Raw genomic sequence first — 6,104 nt, forward strand, 5'->3', positions numbered from 1 at the left:
ATCATGATTCAAATTTCTTCTTTTATGTGACTTCCCAAGCGCAGTTCAGTAAGCGTTCACAGAGATATTCTAGTAGACAGAATCCTGCACAAAACAAGACAGACAGTGGCTATGTTACTCTTATCCTTTCATCTGGATTTTATCCATAAAGGAAATGCATATTCATGTATCGCCTTTTATAACTTCCAGATCTGAGGGCAGTATAGCACAGATCTCCAGCAGTCCCACTGTTGAAACTGTCTCTCTTTATGTAGAAGCATAATACTTGTTGGGCTGAAGAGTACAAAAATAACTGTAGAGTTACTGGCCGGAGTGTTCAATCAAAATCAGGAGACTTCAATCCAAAGGCATGCCTCAGTTCTCATAATACATCTGAAACATCTTTTGCCAGCTACTGTTTCCTGTTGGCTGTGCATCTTTTTGCTTAGAGTGGGGCTTTGGGGGCGTATCTCTGTAACTATCTACATTTTGAAGTGGCAGCCCAAGAATCATAATTAAGAATCTGGATCTTAGTGGCCATCTCAGCCAAACAACACAACCTTCTACGTCCTTTGTGGGTCTAGTGCTAAATTACTTGCTTAAATTGCAGTAGAAGCTTTGTGCTCACATTGGGAACTGACTTCAGTTCTCCAAAGCCCAAAAGAAGCAGTTCACCATGGAGCCCATCTTTTCCTCCCCTTTCCAGGAAGAATAGAATAGAATAGATTTTCTTACACGATTGAAAGCAATAGCAAGAAAAAATCTGCACAGGAGTTTAGACTAAATGGTTTACAATAAACCCCCAAACATAAGGCATTTTGTAAAGGTCAAAGAATAAATATTGCAGTTCAGCAAAGACTTCATAATTTCAGTAAACAAGTCTGAAAACAGAGCAGTTTCCAGTTTCTCCACCCTCTCAGCCTAGTTCAGGGTTTAGATTGCCAGTCTCTCAGATGGCCTAGGTTAAGATCCATGATTATGCAATGAATGATGCTTGTCAGATGGAAACTAAGACAACATTTGGGTACCTTATTTTATAACGCTTCATAAACTCTGTTTAAACAGTATAAACAGCAGACAAAGGAAACTGGATTTTGCAATAAAAGCTATTTTTATGAAAGCAAAAGTCACATGACCTCTTACCCAGCTTTTAAGAGAGCAATAGAACTTGCTTTGCCTGCCAGCCCTGAAAAAAGACTGAATTTAATGTCAAAGACAGAGGTCTTGTTAGGCAACAGTGCTACATTCCAAATCTTACATGTTTATAGCTTCCCTCCTTGCCTTAACCCCACCCTCTTGATGAGAAAAGAAAATGCAGTTAGGCTTAACCCTTCATAGCTTTTACCTTTAACAGCAGCTGAGACCATCCTGATTTTTCACAAAGTAAATACTTCAAAGCAAAGTATGTTGATGGGTAGTTTGCATACATGGGACATGTTCATAACAGTGCATATGTGCTGCAGGAGAGAATTCAAGGTCTCTGCGGGTCCTCAATATCCCAATTTCAAATCATTCATGTCAAACTACATTGAGATTTGTCACTGATATATCCCTCTCAGTGTAAAATACTGTAGACAAGCCTTTGTTTGTTGCTTGCTAATTTCACACATACATATTTCTCCAAGGTCACTCTAACAAGATTTTTGGTAAATATATCCTACCACATAACCACACTCAATTCCATTCTGAAATGAAGCTTTCCTTTTTCCTCACTGAAACCTTTGATAATCTCCTCAAATACAGTATCACCCCTGCAAAGCCCTCAGTACTGACTGATTTTTGTATTTGATAAAAATCTCATTCGATAAGGAGAGCCAAGGAATATCAAGGAGAATAAATAACAGAATAAGCACCCAAGGAGTATACATTAGTGATATGCTTATAACTCATCTCTAATTCAGTAGTCCAGTATGAAATATGCAAAAAAGAATCCTTTTAAATATAATAATACTATTGTATATAGCCCTTTTCAGAGAAGAAAAAATGGTGAAAAAAACAATGGTGATATTTCTGCCCCCTATTTTAAACGAAAGCCAACAACTGTCTGACTTTGGCACATATAATGAAAGAGCTGTGAGACATGAACACTATGGCACAGAGAGCAGCGTAGGATGCAAAGATCCCTGAGGGTCAGTGGGAGGAGAAAGGACAAAGTAACCCAAGGCTGGGTACGATGTGCCAAAGGTGGGAGGGAGTAAAGGCAAGTGCACAGGAAGTGGGATCTTGGAGATAATTTGCTCATAGGTATGGGGGACTAGAGCCAAACTGGGGATATACAAAATACTGGTGGGCAAGGTAATAGTCTTACATGCTTTCCCAAGAGTATAGGTAGAGAATAAGGTGTACAGAGCTAAGAGAAATAGTAAATAAATTTACAATTGAAAGTACAGGTGTGCTTTTTCAGCCACTCAGCCAGCACCTCCACAGCTGGAATTTATCCCTGAATCCTAACTTTAGGTGTCTGATGGGTAGATGTATACATGTAACACGTACACACAATTACACTTCCGGTAAAGTTCAAGTATGGAGTTTAGGATGTTTTTGAGCTCACCTTATGGCAGACAACTCATCAGCTGAATAACTTCCACTGTTATTCACTGCACTGACAGCACTGTCTTGTGACTCAGTTCAGATGCCTGCCCTCCCTGACATGGCCACCTAGTTCCATCTGAGATAAAGCAGAGTATCACCTTTATGCAGCTGGCAGATATATCGTTACTTAGAGTAGATTCAGCCTCTACCTGCCGTTCCAGAAAATCAGAAAAGGGGTATCTGGGGCAATCTGAAAGGTACCTTGGGCATATGAAATGCCTCTCTATGCAATTAAAATAAGATCTTGATCTCCCCTGATGATAATGGAAGCATAGCTGACGTGTAAACATCTACAAGTAGGCATCTAAAATTAAGTCTCTGAAGCTGGAACACACAGATGTCAGCTTTCACCTCTGGGAATAGTGCCATTTGAAATGCCCACCTGACCTCCAGCAACCAGTATAGAGGAACATAAGTCTCCTCTAGGCCTTGTGTCATATCTGACAGCCCCATGAAGATGTTACAGTCCCTTGAGGGATCTGAAATGACAGCAGATGCCAAGTTCAAGCCTCCAGCATCTAGACCTTCACTCACTCCTACCAATACCCTGATCACTGTCTAGAGGAAAACAGCACATCCTGTAGCCTGGTACTGCTGCACTCATGTATGTAGGTGGGAGAGGAACTGTTATACGTTGAAAAAATTTGTTTTCAACACAAGAGGTGTGAGCATCAAAAATCAATGAAGATAAAAGCATGTCTATAGGCAAAATTCAGTTCTTACTATATATGTAAAAACTACTGAGTAACTAACAGAACACCTTACAGTATGGTTATACAGTTGTCTATAAATAATATGGAAAAAACCCAATTAGTCAGAATTAGTAAAAAGCATTTAAAATAGGATTGCTGAAGAATTTGCCTGCCTAAACCCAAGATTACTTCAACATTTTCTATTAGTCAGGCAGTCACTGGATAAAAGTTATAAACAGTCTTTGGCATTTGGACAGGCCCCAGAGTTGCCCCTTCCCTCCTAAAGGCCCTAACCAAGAAGTTACAGAGACAAACTCATGTTTATGTTTCCAAACTACTACTGTAAACCATTACTTTCTCCACAGGGAAACAATTTCTGAAATGCAATTGCCCATACACATTGTAAGCTTTTGTATGTAAATTGGGTATGAAAACTATGTATGTAAACTGTGCTTTTTGCTTGTGGTCCTAGAAGAAAGTGGGTATAGCACTGAACTCTCAAAGCATAACATGAACTTGAAATCGGGCACCTCAGTCGCTACTTGTGTATATGAACTACTCATTACTTGCTTGCAAAGAGAAACAGCAGCTCAGTAATCCTTTTCTGCTGGGTTTAAAAGAAACAGCAACTCATATCTGACTTAGAAAATAGGCGTTTAGACACCAGCCTTCAAAGGAGAGCTCTAAGGCAATGAATCTTCAGGGAAACACACAAATTGTAATAGAGATGAGACTTAAGTGCATGAATCCTCTTTGTTTCCCTCTTAAATAGGCCTGGATAGTGTCACACACACTGTGTTGAGTTTCCTGGGCCTCACTGTAATTCTTACTATGTATCTTCAGCATCTCATGTTTCTTTTTTGAGGACCCAAGAAAATTTAGGCATTGCAAAGCTTGTTACTTTGATGCCTAAATACACTGTTGGTATTTAGCCTCACATATTTTCTTTGCTACTTATTCCTAAATACTTTTTATGAGGAAAACTGTAAATTACCTATTTTGGCATCACTTTTTGAATTAAGACTCATAAAAGGCTGTAGTGCGGGTATAAAGCAATAGATCACGTGTCCTTTGGAAGTGGAGTTTATTAATGGAACAGTCAGATATACTGAGCTGATTAAACTAAAACAGGCAACATGGACAAATCTGGCATAAACGTAACCATCTATTTGCCACACACTGTGTGTCAGACAGCAGCAAAAGGGGGCTTCTCTGTAAAATGGGTTGAGCTAGGAGCTGAGGGTGACAGCGAGGCCAGCAGGGCAGTGCCCTCCCTGACATAACCCTGTCCTGCAGCACCCCAACCGCAACAGCAAAGCAGGTCTGGTGACAGTGACCACATTCAGCCACGAGTCCAGATCACCAGAGCAGTCCACACTGATGAGACAAGTTGAGTCTGAGGTCAGGCTCAGGATTGGTGGGGTGCACGGCCAGGCACAGGCATGCTGTCCACACAGCTCCAGTGAGAAGCAAGGGCAACAGCTGGGGCTGAAATGCAGCTTCCGAGCCAAGAGGACGAGACTCCCATCAAGGTGCCTTGCAGCTCTGTCCCACCCAGCTCTTCTCTCAGCTGTCTGATTCAAGGTCACAGCAGAGCTGACCTTGAGTGCAGGCAGCCACATCACTGGGAAAAAGTGCTTGCTGAGCCTCTGCAGGGTCCTAACACTGTGATCCAGAAATGAGCTCGCTAGGACAGCAGCAGGTTAACTCAGGGGACATGACACCAGCCCTAGCAGTTGAGGCACTTTAGATGTAAAAGCTGTAAGCTTGGACCTCCTCCTGCTGAAAGAGGCTAAAATCCAGATCTCCCCCTTCCTGGGAGAGGGCTCTAGTTGCATGGTATGAAACTGGCCACCATGACCTCTTTGGCTGTGTTTTAAATTAAAACTTCTGGCAGTTCTCTGCAAGCAGAGGTGTTGATGCCTGCCTTCACCTGAGGATCCAGAGCCTGGGTCCTGAGCAGACAAGGACTGCTCCTGCCTTGCAGTCTTGGATTAGTGAAGGGCAACACTCAGGGTAGGGGGGGAGAAAAGGAGGGATTCAGATATACCACAGTATTTCCTATTTGCTAATTTAAAGGTATTTGTAATTGGTTTCTAATTGGCTTCGGTCTCTCTCACAGACTCAAACCTGGAGTCTTTTATCAGTGCAGGTGCCTAGAATTGGACACCGACACCCCGTGGAACCTTTGCAGGAGCTGAGGTTCACCGTAGTTTACAGTGCTTTCTATTCTGGGGGGTGACAAGATGCAGGATCTGGACTTTAATTTACTCTCCATCAGACTCTTCCTACAGTATTTTAACGCTGGTAAGATTGATTTATTTCACAGATGTATAGTGACAATTATCGCCTTCCTCCTCCATTCAGCTAATTCATGTGGCTTAACTATCCCTTAGCAATGCTGAAGACTTCTGCAGATGGGAGGGAGGAGCTGCTGTTCAGGTTCTTCGCTACCTCCCCAACTGGAACGGGCTGCTGTTCTGTCACCAGCTGACCTTTGCCTTAAAGACTGATGCACTTTGCAGAGGCGCAACAGGGCTGGTCCTCTGTAATTTGATTTTTGTTTGCAATGGAAAGGCTGGTTTGTTTGCTTTGCACTTAAGGCCCCCAGCCTATTCAGGACTGTAGAACTCTTCAAAATCACATATAAGTAAATATGTGAAAAACAAACAATGCTGAAAATTAGTCTGGTCAAAAGTGAGGGACTACTATTGCTTAATAATATATACTTACAAGACTTCATTCTGCAGCAGAAAAATACACTTTCCACCCTCCAAATATCTTCTGTGAGACCATAAAATCCTTAACTTTTAAAAAAAAACTAATTAAATGTTTGTGTTT

Source organism: Falco biarmicus, chromosome 2 (assembly GCF_023638135.1).
Source record: "Falco biarmicus isolate bFalBia1 chromosome 2, bFalBia1.pri, whole genome shotgun sequence".
Classification (NCBI taxonomy): Eukaryota; Metazoa; Chordata; class Aves; order Falconiformes; family Falconidae; genus Falco; species Falco biarmicus.